The sequence below is a fragment of the Pan troglodytes genome, chromosome 2 (assembly GCF_028858775.2).
Source record: "Pan troglodytes isolate AG18354 chromosome 2, NHGRI_mPanTro3-v2.0_pri, whole genome shotgun sequence".
Taxonomy (NCBI): Eukaryota; Metazoa; Chordata; class Mammalia; order Primates; family Hominidae; genus Pan; species Pan troglodytes.
Genome location: NC_086015.1, coordinates 114,262,817 through 114,281,152, shown reverse-complemented (window position 1 = coordinate 114,281,152; position 18,336 = coordinate 114,262,817). Strand labels below are relative to the sequence as shown.

Sequence of the window (18,336 nt, the reverse complement as noted above, 5' to 3'; positions counted from 1 at the left end):
TTTTTCCAGCTTTATTAAAGTCTAATTGACAGATAAAAATTATGTATATTCAAGGGGTACAATGTGATAATTTGATATATGTGTACATTGTGAAATGTTTACCACAATCAAATTAACACATCCACTATCATACTTAGTGTGTATCATTTATATGTGTATATCATTTATATGTGTATATATCTGTGTATATGTGTGTGCATGTGTGTATATGTGTGTGTGTGGGGGGGGTGAGGACACTTAAGATCTCCTCTCTTAACAAATTTCAAGTAAACAATGCAGTATTAACTATAGTCACCATGCTGTATGTTAGATTTCCAGAACTTGTCTTTTAACTGAAAGTTTGTACCCTTTGACAATCGTCTCCCCATTTTCCTCATGCCCCAGCCCCTGCTAACCACTGTTTTATGCTTCTATAAATTATAATTTTTTTAGATTACTCATATAAGTGAGATCATACAGTATTTGTCTTTCTGTGTCTGGCTTATTTCACTTAGCATAATGTCCTCCAGACTCATCTATGTTATTGCAAATGGTGTGATTTTCTTGTTTTTTATAGATGAATAATATTCCTTTGCATACACAATATGTAATATATACAGTATATATAAACACATTTTTCTCTATCCATTCATTCATCAATGGACACTTAGGTTGTTTCCACATCTTTGCTGTTGTGAATAATGCTGCTGTGATCATGTGGGTGAGATATCTCTTCCAGATATTGATTTCCTTTGCATATATACCCAGAATTGGGACTTTCATATTGTATAGTTCCATTTTTAATTTTTTGAGGAACCTTCATAATGGCTCTACCAATTTATGTTCCCACCAAACAATAAACAAGGATTTTCTTTCCTCCACAACCTTGGCTACCCTTGTCATCTTTTGTCTTTTTTATAATAGCCATCCTAACAAGTGTGAGGTGATACCTCATTCTAGTTTTAATTAAATGTGTGATTTTTTTAGTCTAGTTTAGATAAAGGTAATTGAAGGTTATTGCTATGTTTATTGACTTGATCTGTTCTCTCACAGAATGAGTCTGTGGTATTAGACACTTCACTGTGCATCAGTATCATGAAAAGCATATTAGCCATTGTCGCCATGAGCACAGGCAGAGGACCCAAAGAAAACGTCTTGCCAAGGAATTTTTTTCATTTAACTATTCTAAACTATTTTATTAATTTTTATTGAATTAATTGGTTTTGGCACTATGTGGACAATAATTAAGCGGTGGTTTGTTATTATTTAAAATTTGCATCAGACTCATCTGGATAATTTGATATATTGTTTTTAAAATACTTGTGTTTAGGCAACCTCTGGAGCTTTGGGTTCATTCTTTTAGGGTAGACACTAGCTGTGTGTATTTTTGCAAAACCAGCTCAAGTGACTAGACGCATACTCCTAAATAAGAACCATTATTTGCAAGTACGTTCTGTTGTATGTTATATACTTAGCAACCCAAGGGTTTCAATAGTAACCTTGCTTTTGTCTCACTTCTTCCTCCCTCAAAATGCTAAGATTGTACTCTGTACCTGGTAACAAGTTGCTCAGTTGTCTCTGTGTATATATATGTAGGTCTGCACACCCAAACCCCTCAAATTTTGTATTCCTGGTAGTCAAACATTTCCACAGCTATGAAGACCAAAAACTTTTATTAATGTGAGTCTTTACCTTTCTACTACTGACAATAAGCAGGACAAATTAAGTTAGCCTTTATCTTTTTGTTTCCTCCTTTATCCTCTGCTGGATATGATGCTTGAATAGTGAAAGTGTCAAGAGGGAGATTGGCTGTAGCAAGATGAAGCAGGGTCCTCATCACTCAGGTAAAATTAGTCACTAGATAGGCATCTCTTGGGTAATGGAGAATAGACTGAGAAAGGCTGAGATAGATGCAGCAAAGTAAAAACTGAGGTGGCTAACACAGTCTGCCATAGCTGTAAACATAAAACCAAATAAAATACCAAAAAAGGATTAACAAAATAATAGAGGGTTAAATAGTACTGTAATAGACTATATTTCATTTGAGACTGCTTCCACTGGAACATATCAGAAACCTACATTGGAAATAAAGGCTATTAAGTTTCAGTCAACCCATGAAATTATTACTGCAAACATTCATTATTTTTCGAAGCTGTCTATTGACAGACCCTTGCCTGAAGAATTATATACACAAGTCACAGTGAAACACAATCACTGAGTTTCAGATTATCAATTCATCATTGTGTTCAGAAGTCCTTGCTGTTGTTTCAAGTAATATTTAGGTAAAATGTATGTTTATTTTTGCTTTTTAAAACCCTTTTGGTGAGATGTATTATCTGATACACATTATAATGTTGAAAACCAAAATGTGTCAGATTATGCACAGAAGCCAAAATTCGAATATCTTTGTATAACATTGAAATGTAGGATAGGGAATAAATAGAAAGGTCTGAGGATACAATTTTGAGCACGTATGCAGAGTGAACTACCTATTAAGTGAATAGATATTGTTTATTTGTCATTTATTCATTTAAACAAACATTTATTGAGCAGCTGCTTTGTTCCACATTCTGAGCTAGGCAATGGGAAAACAAAGTTGAGTCAGTCATACTCCTTGTTCTTAAGGACAAGTAGATAGTAAGTCAAAAACTATAGGGTACAGTAAGTAAATTCAGCCTCAGAGTTGTACATAAGAAGCTATGGCAGCACAGAGGGGAGACATTTAAGTGGAACTTGGTACTTAAAGGAGCACTTGCCTGCCATTGAGGTGACACTTGAGCTGAGTTTTTAAGGGACATGTTATTTCATATTTTGGTTTGGTGTAGACAGATCAAAGGGGGAGAAAAAGTGAAAAAAGTTATTCTGATAGGATGCTAAATGAAAATTTAGATCCCCAATACCCTTTAAGTCTCTTACAAGGCCACAGGCCTGATAGAGCTGCTAATCTTGGAGATTGAGTACCCACCATGCCTTTGGATACTTGATCTTCTGGGCTGCAGGATTGAACAAAATCCATTTTGAAAGTTGTTGGTTATTTTTGTTTCTTAGGAGCCTATTTTTGAGGATGACAACTTCAAAAAATTATATTTTTATTATGATTTATCTTCAGAGAGACATCTATTTTATAGAATTACAAAATTCTGCAGTCATGCTCCACATACTGACATTTTGTTCAACTGCAGACTGATTATAAGACAGTGGTTTCATAAGATAAAATACTGTATTTTTACTGTACCTTTGCTAGTTTTAGCTATGTTTAGATACACAAATATCATTGTGTTACAGTTCCCTACAGTACTCAGTACAATAACATGCTGTGCAGGTTTGTAGCTTAGGAGCAATAGGTTATACCATATAGGCTAGGTGTGTAATGGGCTATAGCATCTAAGTTTGTGTAAGTGCACCCTATGATGTTTGAACAAAGCTGAAATCACCTAACAATGCATTTCTCAGAATATAACCCTGTCGTTACGTGACACATTACTGTGTTTTCTTTATTCGTTTTGAGTTTAGTGAGGTACCATATACTGCAATAGAAATCTGGGGAATGGATGATTCTTCTTTGAAACAAAGACACTATTGAAGTGATCTGATACATCAGTTCTGATTAGAACAAAGCAATCTTCAGTTCAAGTTGAGATATCCATTTACATAGGGCTTGTATTTACCAAAGCAAGACAAATACTTTTTACAGGTCAGTGTCTTTTGAGAATAGAATTTGGTACATTTTCAGCATAAACAATGTTAAGAACCTTTAGATTTCTATCTTACATTTACTGTGTCAATAGAAACCTAGTAAATTTCTGGATTTCTCTTGACTTGGCAGGGAAATATGGAAAACAATTTTGTTTGATATTTAATAGAGATGGTAAGGCATACAATCAAGAACATACATATTCTAGAAATAATGAAGTAATACTAAGGAACATATATTTAGAAAATTAGTCTCTGAAAAGGAAAAATTGGGTATTTGTTGAGTTATTATTTGTTAATATTTGATTATCATATATATAATGATTTTTAACATATAGTATATATTTGACTACAATAATCATATTATAACTAAATGTACATCTTGTGTATACTTAGTACATACTTGGTATAATCATAGCCTGAGAATAAATTGAGTCATGAGATAAAGTATTTTGAGAAGCCTGGAAATTAGGGCAAATTTGATGAAGTTTCCATGTAAGCTGAATTTATGGCAGCAGCTGAAGAGAAATTCATTTTTCTGGTATTTTTAGTATAAATTTTGTATATCAAATGACTTCTTTCTCCCACCCCATTTTCTAAAACTTTATCTGTAGGTTAACGTGTGCCAATGATAGAATTTCAAGTGCTTTGAAGACTGTAAGAGCATGATGAATTTCAAGTACTTTGAAGACTATAAGAGCATGAGAGTAATCTATGGATTTGATTTCTTTAGGCTCTATTTTCTTATTCTTTTCTTTTCCCTCCTTCCTTTTCTTTCTTCAAGAAATATTTAAATATTAAATATTAAAATATTCAATTTATTGTTCATCTGATTGTTAAAAACAACGCCAACCCCAACAATTTTAGCCATCTAGTGAGTATTGAGTATCTAACACATATGCCTTCAATATAGTGGAGTTTTCTTAAATCAAGATTGATCAGAGTGAGGAGGAGACATAGATGAACAACTGGGAGAGTGACTATGATTTATATTTTTCTAAGATATGAACTTTTTGTGTCTACATTTGCCACTTGAAATGTTTCCAGTCTCATCTTCTGTATCCACCCATGTGTTTGATGCTTCAACCTCATTAGATTTCAAAATTTGCAATGCACTTTTACTCCCCTGTTTCTTTATTCATGTTGATCTCTCTATCTCCATCTATTGTATCTTTCTACATCTTGATGGATCAGTTCAAAGTTGTCTCCTTGGTATGATGGCATGGCATTCAACACAGAGAGGTCTGTACACAACTGTCTGTTGTAGTTCAGTTCAGCGATCTTGGGCAAGTTTTTAAATTCTTGTGAGCTTTAATTTTTAATCTGTAAATTGGGGATAAGACTATTAAGCAAGAAAAAATTATTTTCTTCTTCCTCTTTAACCTCCTCCATTTGTGAAACTTTCTCTGATTACCCTAAGCATTACCTCACAATCAAAATCCTTCCTATGTGTTACCATGCTTGCTTTGCCTCAATAATAAAAGTACTTTGTTTCATTTTAATTGGCTATTTACGTGTCCAGTTTTTTTAATGAGCTCAAAGCTCCTTGAGGGCAAGGGTAATATTTTGCTCAGTGCATACCAGATATCCAATAAAAAACATGATTACATGTACTAAATCGGAGCTACATGATTTCTTTCCACTCTCCTCCCCATACCACCCAATTTTCTATATCCAGCATCATTTTTAGGCATTTTCTAGGATTGGAGCCTATAGAATCTATATGACACTAAAATGGTAACAGAGAGTAGCATAATCTCAGTTCAGTTTGTTTAGCTGGTAGTTTGTTTTGTTTTTGTTTTTATTTAGGATCAGAGAATTGAGTTATTCCTAGTGAATTTATTCTTACGTTGTTGATACATTGTAGGATGCCTTGTTTTTTTGTTTAGGTTTCTATCCTAAAATGGGTACATTGTTAGGGCAATGATGAGATAAGAAGTATGACTGGCCCTCTCCCTGTGTCTTACTTAATGGGGAACTCTAAACACTGCACAGCAGCAAAGCCTTCTTCCTCACTTTGACTTTGTAGTCCCCTGCCAGAAGTGCAGGGCAGGAGAAAAGTGTGTAGGTGATGAGTGTGTGTGTGTGTGTGTATGTGTGTGTTTATTAGAGAGCAAGAGCGAGCTCGCATGCATGTGATTTAGGTGACGTTGGTGACAGAATATTTGGCATGCGTCTCCTACATCTGTTGGAAAGAGCCAGCCAAGCCACCTGTTGAATTTCAATTCCCCATTCCTCAGGGATGTGATACTTGCAGCAAAAGGTTTAAGATAGCAGAAATCCACAAGAATAAAGAAGTTATAGGTCACCCAGTTCTTTACCCCAGGGATCCCCATCAGACCATTCTCTACCATAAGCTCTTTAATACAATATAGAACATTTCTAAAACAGTGCACTCTTTGTCTAGCCTAGTTTAAAACATTCTAAGGGACAAAGGCTTCTAAAGGAGATGAATCCAGAAGTTCCATTGTTTACAAGGTCAAGAAGCGTGTCCCTGATTGTTAGCAGATAGAGTCACTTTTAAAGCTTCCTGGTATTCTCCACCTCATTTCTTTTGTACATTGGGTCTTGAATGGAGAAGGCTGTGATTTGTCTTGGCCCATAAAATATCCTACAGGCTGTTTTAACACACTAAGGAAAGGTTTAATCTATTTCTATTAAAACCTGGAGAAGACCTTTCACCCCTTTCTAGGAGCTGCTAACTTTGGGATGTCTTCTCTCTTTCTCCCGCTCTCCGCCTTTCTGTCATCTGTTTTACCTTTCTTAGAGTCACTAGAGTCACTATAATCCTAAACCCCTGCCTCTATTAGCTTATTTTTGAAGTGTTAATCTTTCTTTTCCTTCCTTCCCTCCCTCCCCTCCCCTCCCCTACCCTACCCCTCCCTCCATCCCTCCCTCCCTTCCTTCCTTCCTTCTTGCTAAAAGTTTATAGTAAAAATATAAAAACTGCTTTCCCAGTTTTCTAATTCAGAGTCTTTATTTCTTTGTCACACAGAAATTCAGAGGTGAGCTGTTCCAACTCTTTCATTTTATAACAAAGGAAACTAATACCTAGAGTGAGAAAATAAGTTTGTAGGAAAAATCAGGAAGAATTAGTCTCCTTAAGCCTAACCCAGGTAAGTACCAACAGTGGCCTTCCCAATATGCAGAGAGTATCTACCTCCAGCTCTGTCCACATCAAGGGAATAAGAATTCCCCCCAGGTGAGCACTGTGACTCACGACTGTAATCCCATCAACTTTGGGAGGCCAAGGCAGGCTGATCACTTGAGGCCAGGAGTTCAAGACCAGACTGGCCAACATGGTGAAATCCCATCTCTACAAGAAATACAAAAATTAGCCAGGCCATGGTGGCACACATCTGTAATCCCAGCTACTTGGGAGGCTGAGGCAGGAGAATTGCTTGAACCCGGGAGGCAGAGTGAGCTGAGATAGTGCCATTGCACTCTAGCATGGGCAACAAAGCAGATTCCGTATCCAAAAAAAAAAACAAAAAAAAGAATTCCCAGCCTCTGTGAGCAGTTCCCATGGAGTCTCAAAGACAATGTGGCAGCAGCTGCAGGAGTGCTGAACAGTCCTGTACTGGCCTCAGCCTATCTGGCTGTATATCAAGCTGCCTGCTCTGGGATGTTTCCTTACCAGGCTATGGAGATTTTTCTGGCTCATTTTAAGAGTGAGGTCCTATCCCCTACTTAGCTGTAGTACATACTTAGCTAATGTTAAACAGCTGTACCAATTTTAGCCTTTATTAAAACAAAGAATTTGTATTTAGCTTTTATAACAAGCCCTCCTAGCTCCTTCCATAGTGCAAGCAAGTAGCTTATATTACTTGTGGCTATCCATCAGGCTCTGGAACTTCATTAAAATATCTAGGCTATTACTGATCAGCTCCTAGCTTTAGGGCCAATTACTTCATCTTTTTAGGATTCAGGTTTCTCATCTCTAAAATGAAGAGGATAGTAGTACCTTTCTCATAGAATTGACTTGAGGATCAAATAAGCTACTAAGTAAAAAATGTCTGTTCAGAGTACTCAATAAACATTAGCTATATTGTTATTATTTCCACCCATTGCACCCTGAGTAAAAATGGGGTCATTTTGGTAGTTTTACCATATTTCACTGCCGTCACTGGTCATTGCCAGACTATAGCCCTCTAAACACCTTTAATCACCCTTCTCAGGTATTTCTGAGAAGGCAACAAGGGTGACTGCCATGTGCTCACGAACAAGACTGATCATAAGCTGTGTGATGTATTCTGGGCGCCGCCGGTGCATTTACACGGCATTGCGACCTCCTCTGGGTGCAGGTGTTGCTGATTGCTCACATTAGTCTCTCCCACACTGCTGCCTCTTCTGCTGGGGACTACTTTTTCCATTTTGGGAGCTATCCTTTATTAGAGGTTCTTTCAAAGTAGTAGTAACTTGCACCCCAATGTTGTTTAATTTTTACTCACAGCCTTCTGTCTTCTTCGGACCCAGATATAAGTCCCTGGGGAGATGGCATGACAGAAACCATGTTGATTTTGTCAGCTGAGGCTTTGGGCCTGATTCCTTCTTTGCTTAGAAAGAATTATTTTCCAAGAGGTTCCAGACTGCCTCGGGCAGATAGACTAGCAGCCAGATCTCTTGTCCACAGCATCTCCAAAGTATGTTTGAATCTCAGCTGTGAAACCCCTACTATGCCCTTTTAATGTGACATAGCAGAATTCATATCAATAATACTCATCTAAGCTAAAGAAGATGTTAACCCATTTAAGAGGAAGACTATAAGGCACAGTGTATGTGACCAGCAACCATCTGAGCCACTGTTCAAACTTCTTTTAGGCATTAAAACCTGCCACACGGGAAAGCTATGGGACTTAGCTTTTTGATTTTAACAGCAAAATCCTATATCTGTCTCAAAATGGCTGGCTGAAAACTCCAGTCTGCCTAAGTCCTGTCAGTAATTAAATCAATTATATTGGTTTTCATTTTTTGCTTCAACTTTCACCATCCCTTAGAGCTGTCACTTAGCAATGGGCTAGGTGTGGAAGATGCCAGGGATAACAAGGAAGTGATTTGTCAGCTTAAGGGATGTCACTGGTCATCAAATAGTCTTTTTTTCTGTGGTATGAGCTGCAAAATCCATTTGAGTCACAAAGTCAGATTGTGACACTTGGCACATCTGTTGACACTGAACATTTATGCCAATTACAGACTCTGTACATGGAGACAAACAGAACTCCACCATGAGGCCCTGAAAAGAGAGCTTTATGTTAAGTAACAACTAAAATAGGAGCTAAATTTGACCTGACTAGTTCCAAACTGCTGCCATCACTCTATTTCATTTAAGGTCATGGAAACAAATCTCATGAAGGGTTGGGTTTCCCAAAATAAGTTAAATGGAACTTTATGAGGCAGAAATAGTAATATTTATATACAGTATATTTATATACAATACAGAAGTTATACTCAATATTAACAGTATAAATATATATGTATTAAGAAGAGTCAAAAATTAGCCAGGCGTTGTGGTGGGCACCTGTAGTCCCAGCTACTTGGGAGGCCGAGGCAGAATGGTGTGAACCCGAGAGGCAGAGCTTGCAGTGAGCCAAGATCGAGCCACTGCACTCCAGCCTGGGCAACAGAGCCAGACTCCATCTCAAAAAATAAAAAAGAATTAACAACATGCATGATGTAGTTCCTATTCTCAAGTTTCTGCAGTCTAGTTCAAATAAAGATATATACGTGGAAAATAAACTGGTAATTCCATGAAATAATTTTATGCTAAATAAGTGGAATAGACACCTTGCATTTACAATGGACTGTCTATTTTATTTGGCATGGTCAGAGCATTTTTCTATAGGAAATATGATCTAAGTTGAACTTTGAAAGATGGGAGAGGAATGAGTTTAGGAGAACAGAGGTGGAAGGGGAGATAGAAATGCAGGTTGGGGCTCCATTGTGGGTTTTCTTGAATACTAGGCTAATGATTTAATATATTCTTGAATAGTCAAAAAGAGCTCCATTGAAACTGATATACATGGTGTTTGGTGAGTCAGTTTTGGGATTGTATGGTATGGATCAAGGAGGTAAGACTGAAGATAGGCAGGCTTAAGAAGAGCCTTGGTATATTGTGTGAGGTGATCATTAGTAGAGTTTATGGTGGCTAATATTTAATCTAGAAAGAAAAGTCACCTCAAGAATGTGGGGTAATTAAATAAGTAAAAAGTCACAGGCCTTGGTGTGTATATAAATATGAAAGGAGAAGGAGAAAGAGAAGTGACCTCAGGGTTTTAAGCTTGGATTGAATGAGAGCATAGTGGGACCAATATGAGAAGTGGGAAAATAGGAGGGGAAAATGGTATTTGCTTGGATTATTGCTAATACTTCCAAAGTGTTCTTCTTTTTTTTCTTTTCTTAAAATAAGAAATAAACCTTTTTAAGTTGGCAAGTTAAACTTTAATTCCAATCAAATTGCCGCCTATGGAAAGCAATTAAAATTACATATGGGAGGGTGGGTTATACAATGTGAAATATATAGAAAGATAAAGTATTAAGTGTACTAACAACATCATTGACTGATCTTCACTTAGAATTTCTTAGAAATTATTCTCTGAAAAGGTAATGTTTATATTGTACTGCATTCATTTTTCTCTAATAAATCAGTACTCTCCCTAGGGGATTGATTTTAAGAGATTAAGTAGCTAACGCCTTAAATGAACAGGGCTGCAGCTATTTATTATTTTCTTTACTAAGAGATTTTCATAATAGCATTTGAAATTTGAGATTGATAATACTAGCTGATTTCTTCTATATTGCCAAACTGATCTTGAATCAGATGGGACTGAGTTTGAATGCTTGCCTTTCACTTAATGATTGTGTGATCTTTTGTCAAAGCATGACATGGTGAAGATAAGAATAAGACATGATGAAGGTTAATATGTGTGAAGTGCTTGCTGCTGTGTCTGGCATACAGTAAGCTTGGAATAAATGTTAAATGATGTATTTTTGCATAGATTCACTAGCATTTATGAACCTCAGAACCAAATGGGGACATATCTCTTTAAATATTCAATTCAGCTTGACCTGGAGCAGCCATCTTAGCATTATAAGGATACCACTGTTCTAGCAGAGCTCAATAATCCAGAGGCTATCTCAGATTCCGTGGGTAATTGAGATTATAACCAAATTCCATCAAGAGGAAATCAGTTGATTGGTTGTCTGCAGTCTCTGGCTTCACTGGGTAGGTGTTGGCTGTTGAAAATGGTGCTGCTTTCTCACTGTGCCCTGCTGAGATTCCAAAGGTGTAGGTCTGAGTAGGGAGAGGAAGCCTTCTGAGCAGTGGTCACCTCAGCCATGGTTACCCCTTGCCAGCAGACAGTGGACCCAATATCATGCAGCCACATACATACGCACACTCTCAACACATATGTGCTCACACAGCTTACTTATTTATTTTCTTTTTGTGGCAAACCCACTGTGTCAAGGTGGTTGGTTCAGGAAAGTTTTCCATGGAAGAAAACCGTGCCTAAGAAAACCCAGGCGTAATCTGCAGCCTGACTCTGTAGTCCAGAATCTATTCTTTGTGGTAAGTTTTTCAGGGGATTCTAAACTTCCAGCTAACCTCAGCCATATCATCCTCAGTCAGCTAAAGGTGTTTCAATAACCTGCAACCTCAAAGGAAACAGGGGTGAGGTTTTCTATTACTTTCTTTCCAGAAATCATCTTAGAAATTTGTCCATCCCCCTCATAGCATTCTTAGAATTTCATATTCTAAGGGATTTAGAGTGGAGCAGCTTCAGTCGCAGGGGAAAAATTAAAAAGAAGCCTAGTACACTTTTGCCCCAGAACAATGGATGCCTATTTGTCTTACATCCACTTAATTAAAAATGGTTCTTCCCACAGTGAAGTGATGTCTACACTGGTAAAAGTCAAAGTATTTGGCAGTTTTTAAAATGCATAATTTCTCATTAGAAGACTTCAAGTTCTGCCTCAATAGCCATCCATCTACACTATTATTTTTATTCTTGTTTTCATTTCAAAATTGAGGAGTTTAAAAAGTCCCTTGAGAAAACAACTTGAGATAAAGTGGCAAATCTGATTCTTTTAAAATCCTGTACTCTAGTCAATTACCATTCTGACTTGGGTCTATCATACACAGGAAGATACTTTAGCCTCCTAATGAGGTTTCTCAAATGATATATTGAATTTTAGGTTCATGTCACATGACCACAGTTATCTTTTTTTTTTTTTCAATTAAAAATTTCTTAGTAGTTTGTTCCTTTAAAAAAGTCTTTGGAAATTCTCACTTCTCATAGTTCACATGAAATCCAGATAACTTCTTGCGACCTGTGGCTTTAATAAAGGAAAAAAAAAACCTGGTTGTTACAGTATGATCACTGTGTTAGTTTGACATCCACTTCAAAGAAAATAGCTCTCTAAGCAAGGCTGTCCTTAAAGCTGGAGACAGACTTGTCAGTAACTTGGAGCTGGAAAAACTTGATTTCTAGAACAGTGATCAGACTGTCAGGACAATGCTGCTTCCATGAGAATCAAGACAAGCCCACCCGTCTGATTTTTTTCCAGACATAACTAAGAACACCAAAGGTGAGCCAACAAACCAAGTGAAAGACATCAAACAATTGCATCACTATTTCCCTTGAGGGATTTTGTCCTAAAGACTAAGAAAACCCTCTTAAATTAGCTCCAATTAAATGCTGTGAATGTATGGTTCCACCATTCAGAAAATGGATTGCCTCATTGTGTTTTTTCCATGTTACTAAGAGAGAGATTGGGATTCTTTAAAGGAAGATTAAAAGCACGGAAGGGACAAAAGGAAATGGGGTGAAAACAGAAAAAAAAACAAGTCCAAGTCTATTCTGGATACTCCATGGATAGATGGCGGCCATAGGTAATCATTCGGTATGTTTTGACAGAATTGGTTTATGCGATCACTCTAGTGGTGTGCTAGCCGTATTGATTATGGGGTGATACATATTCATTAGTAGGATGACTAACAGTGTTTTCAAACCACACTGGCTGACTGCATATACAGACAAGATCAAGTTATTCTGTGTAGACTATTCCTTAGGGAGTGTTGGGGGAAGTAAGGGTAGGGGGACTCACCAGGCACTCTGCTGTTAAGTTATCCTGACAATAGGGTTATTTTAAAATGTATTGTGAAGTGTTTCTACACAGAGGAAATGTTTTGTGGAAGGAATTCATGATATTATACAAGTATGTTTCTTTAATTGGAAACCGGACACACTCTACTAAACATTTTATTGGAATATTTATTTCACACTTCACAAAGGATCCCGAGAGAAATGCTTTGTGATTAACTGTGATTGTCCATATATGAAAAATGAGGGCAGGATAAGAATAAATATGCAATTAATAGGGCAGGCCTCTGATTCTCTATTTGTTTTCTGACATTTCCAGCAGTATCTTCTCGCAAAGATGAAAATATTAAGCAGGGCATCTAACGCCAAATCTTGTCAGATTGATCTTATTATCCTTTATTGTTGTTTTAATCTTTAATACAATTTGGCTGTAAATTGAAAGCTCTGTATACCATTATAATCTTGCAAGCTGATTCACTTGATTGAAGGGAAAAATGAGACACAAAACCCAAGCTGCTTTTATGTTCTTAGACAGCACTCCTTACCCACTTGCAGACTAGTAGCTTTTCTTTAGTTTTAATTTGAGGGTTTCTTTTGTTTGTTTGATTGGTTGGCTGGTTTGTTTCTTTTTAATGGATAGATCCTTTAAACTATGCCAGTATAGTCTCTGGATGAGCAGTATGGGCATCACCTGGACACTTGTTAGCAATGCAGATTTTCAGGTGAATTCTTGACCTATTGAGTCAGAAACTCTGTGCTGGGGGTCCAGTGATCTCTGTTTAACAAGCCCTCCAAAATGATTCTGAAGCCCACTAAAGTTTGAGAACCACTGTCAGACTCCTTCCTCTCATTGTTTTGCATCTGGAAGCACACCATGCATAGAATACAGTTATAACTTAACACAAAATGTAGTTCACTTCCTTTAACTAAACCTGATGGCTTTGTAGTTTTGTTAGCACAATGCTGCAAACAGTTGGGCTACATATACATCAACAAAGGACATAAGTGAGTTTCCTCCCACTTTCCCTTTTTTTTGGGAGGAAGCATGGTACTTAAAAGCAGACAAATCTAATTTCAAGTTCTGATGCATCTCAATAGGTGGGTGATTTAACCCCTCTAGCTCTTGTGTTCTTTACCTATAAACATATATTCTTTGAGGTGTTGTTCTGAGTATGGAATGAGATCAGGGCTAATACTAGCTCACACAGTGAATTAGAAAAAAGTGCCCTCTCTGGGGGAGCCAATTAGGAAAAAGCATTCATTTGTTAGGGCTAACATTGCCCATGTCTCTTATCAGACTTGGCAAAGAGAACCTAACCGGATTTCAGCCCTGACTTCTGCCTGCTCATCTGTACAGTTTTGTCCAAGGCAAGATTGTATGCAGAGTTCTTGATTGAAATAATGTGTGTAAAGCAGTTGGCATATAGCAGTTGCTTTTCATACAGTATATTACATACATAACACATATTCCACATAAATATTTTTTCTTAGATGTATCAATTATAGTCCAGGGAGAGTAACATATGTAATCATTTGGTTATCAGTAAAGATGCTTAGATTACCTCCTATAGTAAGTTTAAAAATAGTTATTTTAGGGGAGGAGCCATCATGGCCGAATAGGAACAGCGCCCGTCTACAGCTCCCAGCGTGAGCGACGCAGAAGGTGATTTCTGCATTTCCATCTGAGGTACCGGGTTCATCTCACTAGGGAGTGCCAGACAGTGGGCGCAGGTCAGTGGGTGCGTGCATCATGCATGAGCCAAAGCAGGGTGAGGCAATGCCTCAATCCGGAAACGCAAGGGGTCAGGGAGTTCCCTTTCCTAGTCAAAGAAAGGGGTGACAGACGGCACCTGGAAAATAGGGTCACTCCCACCCGAATACTGCACTATTCCCATGGGCTTAAAAAACGGGGCACCAGGAGATTATATCCCGCACCTGGCTCGGAGGGTCCTACGCCCACGGAGTCTCGCTGATTGCTAGCGCAGCAGTCTGAGATCAAACTACAAGAGGGCAGCGAGGCTGGGGGAGGGGCTCCCGCCATTGCCCAGGCTTGCTTAGGTAAACAAAGCAGCCCAGAAGCTCCAACTTGGTGGAGCCCACCACAGCTCAAGGAGGCCTGCCTGCCTCTGTAGGCTCCACCTCTGGGGGCAGGGCACAGACAAACAAAAAGACAGCAGGAACCTCTGCAGACTTAAATGTCCCTGTCTGACAGCGTTGAAGAGAGCAGTGGTTCTCCCAGCACGCAGCTAGAGATCTGAGAATGGGCAGACTGCTGGGTCCCTGACCCCTGACCCCCGAGCAGCCTAACCCCCAAGGCACCCCCCAGCAGGGGCAGACTGACACCTTACAGGGCCGGGTACTCCAACAGACCTGCAGCTGAGGGTCCTGTCTGTTAGAAGGAAAACTAACAAACAGAAAGGACATCCACACCAAAAACCCATCTGTACATCACCGTCATCAAAGACCAAAAGTAGATAAAACCACAAAGATGGGGAAAAACAGAACAGAAAAACTGGAAACTCTAAAAAGCAGAGCGCCTCTCCTCCTCCAGAGGAACGCAGTTCCTCACCAGAAATGGAACAAAGCTGGATGGAGAATGACTTTGACGAACTGAGAGAAGAAGGCTTCAGACGATCAAATTACTCTGAGCTATGGGACAACATTCAAACCAAAGGCAAAGAAGTTGAAAACTTTGAAAAAAATTTAGAAGAATGTATAACTAGAATAACCAATACAGAGAAGTGCTTAAAGGAGCTGATGGAGCTGAAAACCAAGGCTCGAAAACTACATGAAGAATGCAGAAGCCTCAGGAGCCGATGCGATCAACTGGAAGAAAGGGTATCAGCGATGGAAGATGAAATGAATGAAATGAAGCGAGAAGGGAAGTTTAGAGAAAAAAGAATAAAAAGAAATGAACAAAGCCTCCAAGAAATATGGGACTATGTGAAAAGACCAAATCTACGTCTGATTGGTGTACCTGAAAGTGACGGGGAGAATGGAACCAAGTTGGAAAACACTCTGCAGGATATTATCCAGGAGAACTTCCCCAATCTAGCAAGGCAGGCCAACATTCAGATTCAGGAAATACAGAGAATGCCACAAAGATACTCCTCGAGAAGAGCAACTCCAAGACACATAATTGTCAGATTCACCAAAGTTGAAATGAAGGAAAAAATGTTAAGGGCAGCCAGAGAGAAAGGTCGGGTTACCCTCAAAGGGAAGCCAGTCAGACTAACAGCAGATCTCTCGGCAGAAACTCTACAAGCCAGAAGAGAGTGGGGGCCAATATTCAACATTCTTAAAGAAAAGAATTTTAAACCCAGAATTTCATATCCAGCCAAACTAAGCTTCATAAGTGAAGGAGAAATAAAATACTTTACAGACAAGCAAATGCTGGGAGATTTTGTCACCACCAGGCCTGCCCTAAAAGAGCTCCTGAAGGAAGCGCTAAACATGGAAAGGCACAACCGGTACAAGCCACTGCAAAATCATGCCAAAATGTAAAGACCATCGAGACTAGGAAGAAACTGCATCAACTAACGAGCAAAATAACCAGCTAACATCATAATGACAGGATCAGATTCACACATAACAATATTAACTTTAAATGTAAATGGACTAAATGCTCCAATTAAAAGACACAGACTGGCAAATTGGATAAAGACTCAAGACCCATCAGTGTGCTGTATTCAGGAAACCCATCTCACGTGCAGAGACACACATAGGCTCAAAATAAAAGGATGGAGGAAGATCTACCAAGCAAATGGAAAACAAAAAAAGGCAGGGGTTGCAATCCTAGTCTCTGATAAAACAGACTTTAAACCAACAAAGATCAAAAGAGACAAAGAAGGCCATTACATAATGGTAAAGGGATCAATTCAACAAGAAGAGCTAACTATCCTAAATATATATGCACCCAATACAGGAGCACTCAGATTCATAAAGCAAGTCCTGACTGACCTACAAAGAGACTTAGACTCCCACACATTAATAATGGGAGACTTTAACACCCCACTGTCAACATTAGACAGATCAACGAGACGGAAAGTCAACAAGGATACCCAGGAATTGAACTCAGCTCTGCACCAAGCGGACCTAATAGACATCTACAGAACTCTCCACCCCAAATCAACAGAATACACATTCTTTTCAGCACCACACCACACCTATTCCAAAATTGACCACATACTTGGAAGTAAAGCTCTCCTCAGCAAAGGTAAAAGAAAGAAATTATAACAAACTATCTCTCAGACCACAGTGCAATCAAACTAGAACTCAGGATTAAGAATCTCACTCAAAACCGCTCAACTACATGGAAACTGAACAACCTGCTCCTGAATGACTACTGGGTACATAACAAAATGAAGGCAGAAATAAAGATGTTCTTTGAAACCAATGAGAACAAAGACACAACATACCAGAATCTCTGGGATGCATTCAAAGCAGTGTGTAGAGGGAAATTTATAGCACTAAATGCCCACAAGAGAAAGCAGGAAAAATCCAAAATGGACACCCTAACATCACAATTAAAAGAACTAGAAAAGCAAGAGCAAACACATTCAAAAGCTAGCAGAAGGCAAGAAATAACTAAAATCAGAGCAGAACTGAAGGAAATAGAGACACAAAAAACCCTTCAAAAAATTAATGAATCCAGGAGCTGGTTTTTTGAAAGGATCAACAAAATTGATAAACCGCTAGCAAGACTAATAAAGAAAAAAAGAGAGAAGAATCAAATAGACGCAATAAAAAATGATAAAGGGGATATCACCACCGATCCCACAGAAATACAAACTACCATCAGAGAATACTACAAACACCTCTACGCAAATAAACTGAAAAATCTAGAAGAAATGGATAAATTCCTGGACACATACACTCTCCCAAGACTAAACCAGGAAGAAGTTGAATCTCTGAATAGACCACTAACAGGCTCTGAAATTGTGGCAATAATCAATAACTTACCAACCAAAAAGAGTCCAGGACCAGATGGATTCACAGCCGAATTCTACCAGAGGTACAAGGAGGAACTGGTACCATTCCTTCTGAAACTATTCCAATCAATAGAAAAAGAGGGAATCCTCCCTAACTCATTTTATGAGGCCAGCATCATCCTGATACCAAAGCCGGGCAGAGACACAACCAAAAAAGAGAATTTTAGACCAATATCCTTGATGAACATTGATACAAAAATCCTCAATAAAATACTGGCAAACCGAATCCAGCAGCACATCAAAAAGCTTATCCACCATGATCAAGTGGGCTTCATCCCTGGGATGCAAGGCTGGTTCAATACACGCAAATCAATAAATGTAATCCAGCATATAAACAGAACCAAAGACAAAAACCACATGATTATCTCAATAGATGCAGAAAAGACCTTTGACAAAATTCAACAATCCTTCATGCTAAAAACCCTCAATAAATTAGGTATTGATGGGACGTATTTCAAAATAATAAGAGCTATCTACAACAGACCCACGGCCAACATCATACTGAATGGGCAAAAACTGGAAGCATTCCCTTTGAAAACTGGCACAAGACAAGGATGCCCTCTCTCACCACT

General features: G+C 38.4%; 1 protein-coding gene across 22 annotated transcripts in view; it reads left to right on the top strand.

Moving 5' to 3' along the window:
* LOC460575 (uncharacterized) overlaps positions 1 to 18,336 on the top strand; it is a 510,143-nt gene that overhangs the window by 133,725 nt on the left and 358,082 nt on the right. For 2 of the 22 annotated variants that reach the window (XR_010155697.1, XM_016941624.4), the window contains exons 1-3: positions 3,493 to 3,673; positions 4,287 to 4,379; positions 6,668 to 6,788. The exons of 18 other annotated variants lie outside the window; for them this stretch is intronic. The gene's annotated coding sequence lies outside the window, so the exon portion shown is untranslated. Of the gene's footprint in view, positions 1 to 3,492; positions 3,674 to 4,286; positions 4,380 to 6,667; positions 6,789 to 18,336 lie in introns of those variants that run through there. 2 more of the 22 variants (XR_010155696.1, XM_054680874.2) reach the window with 1 other exon arrangement.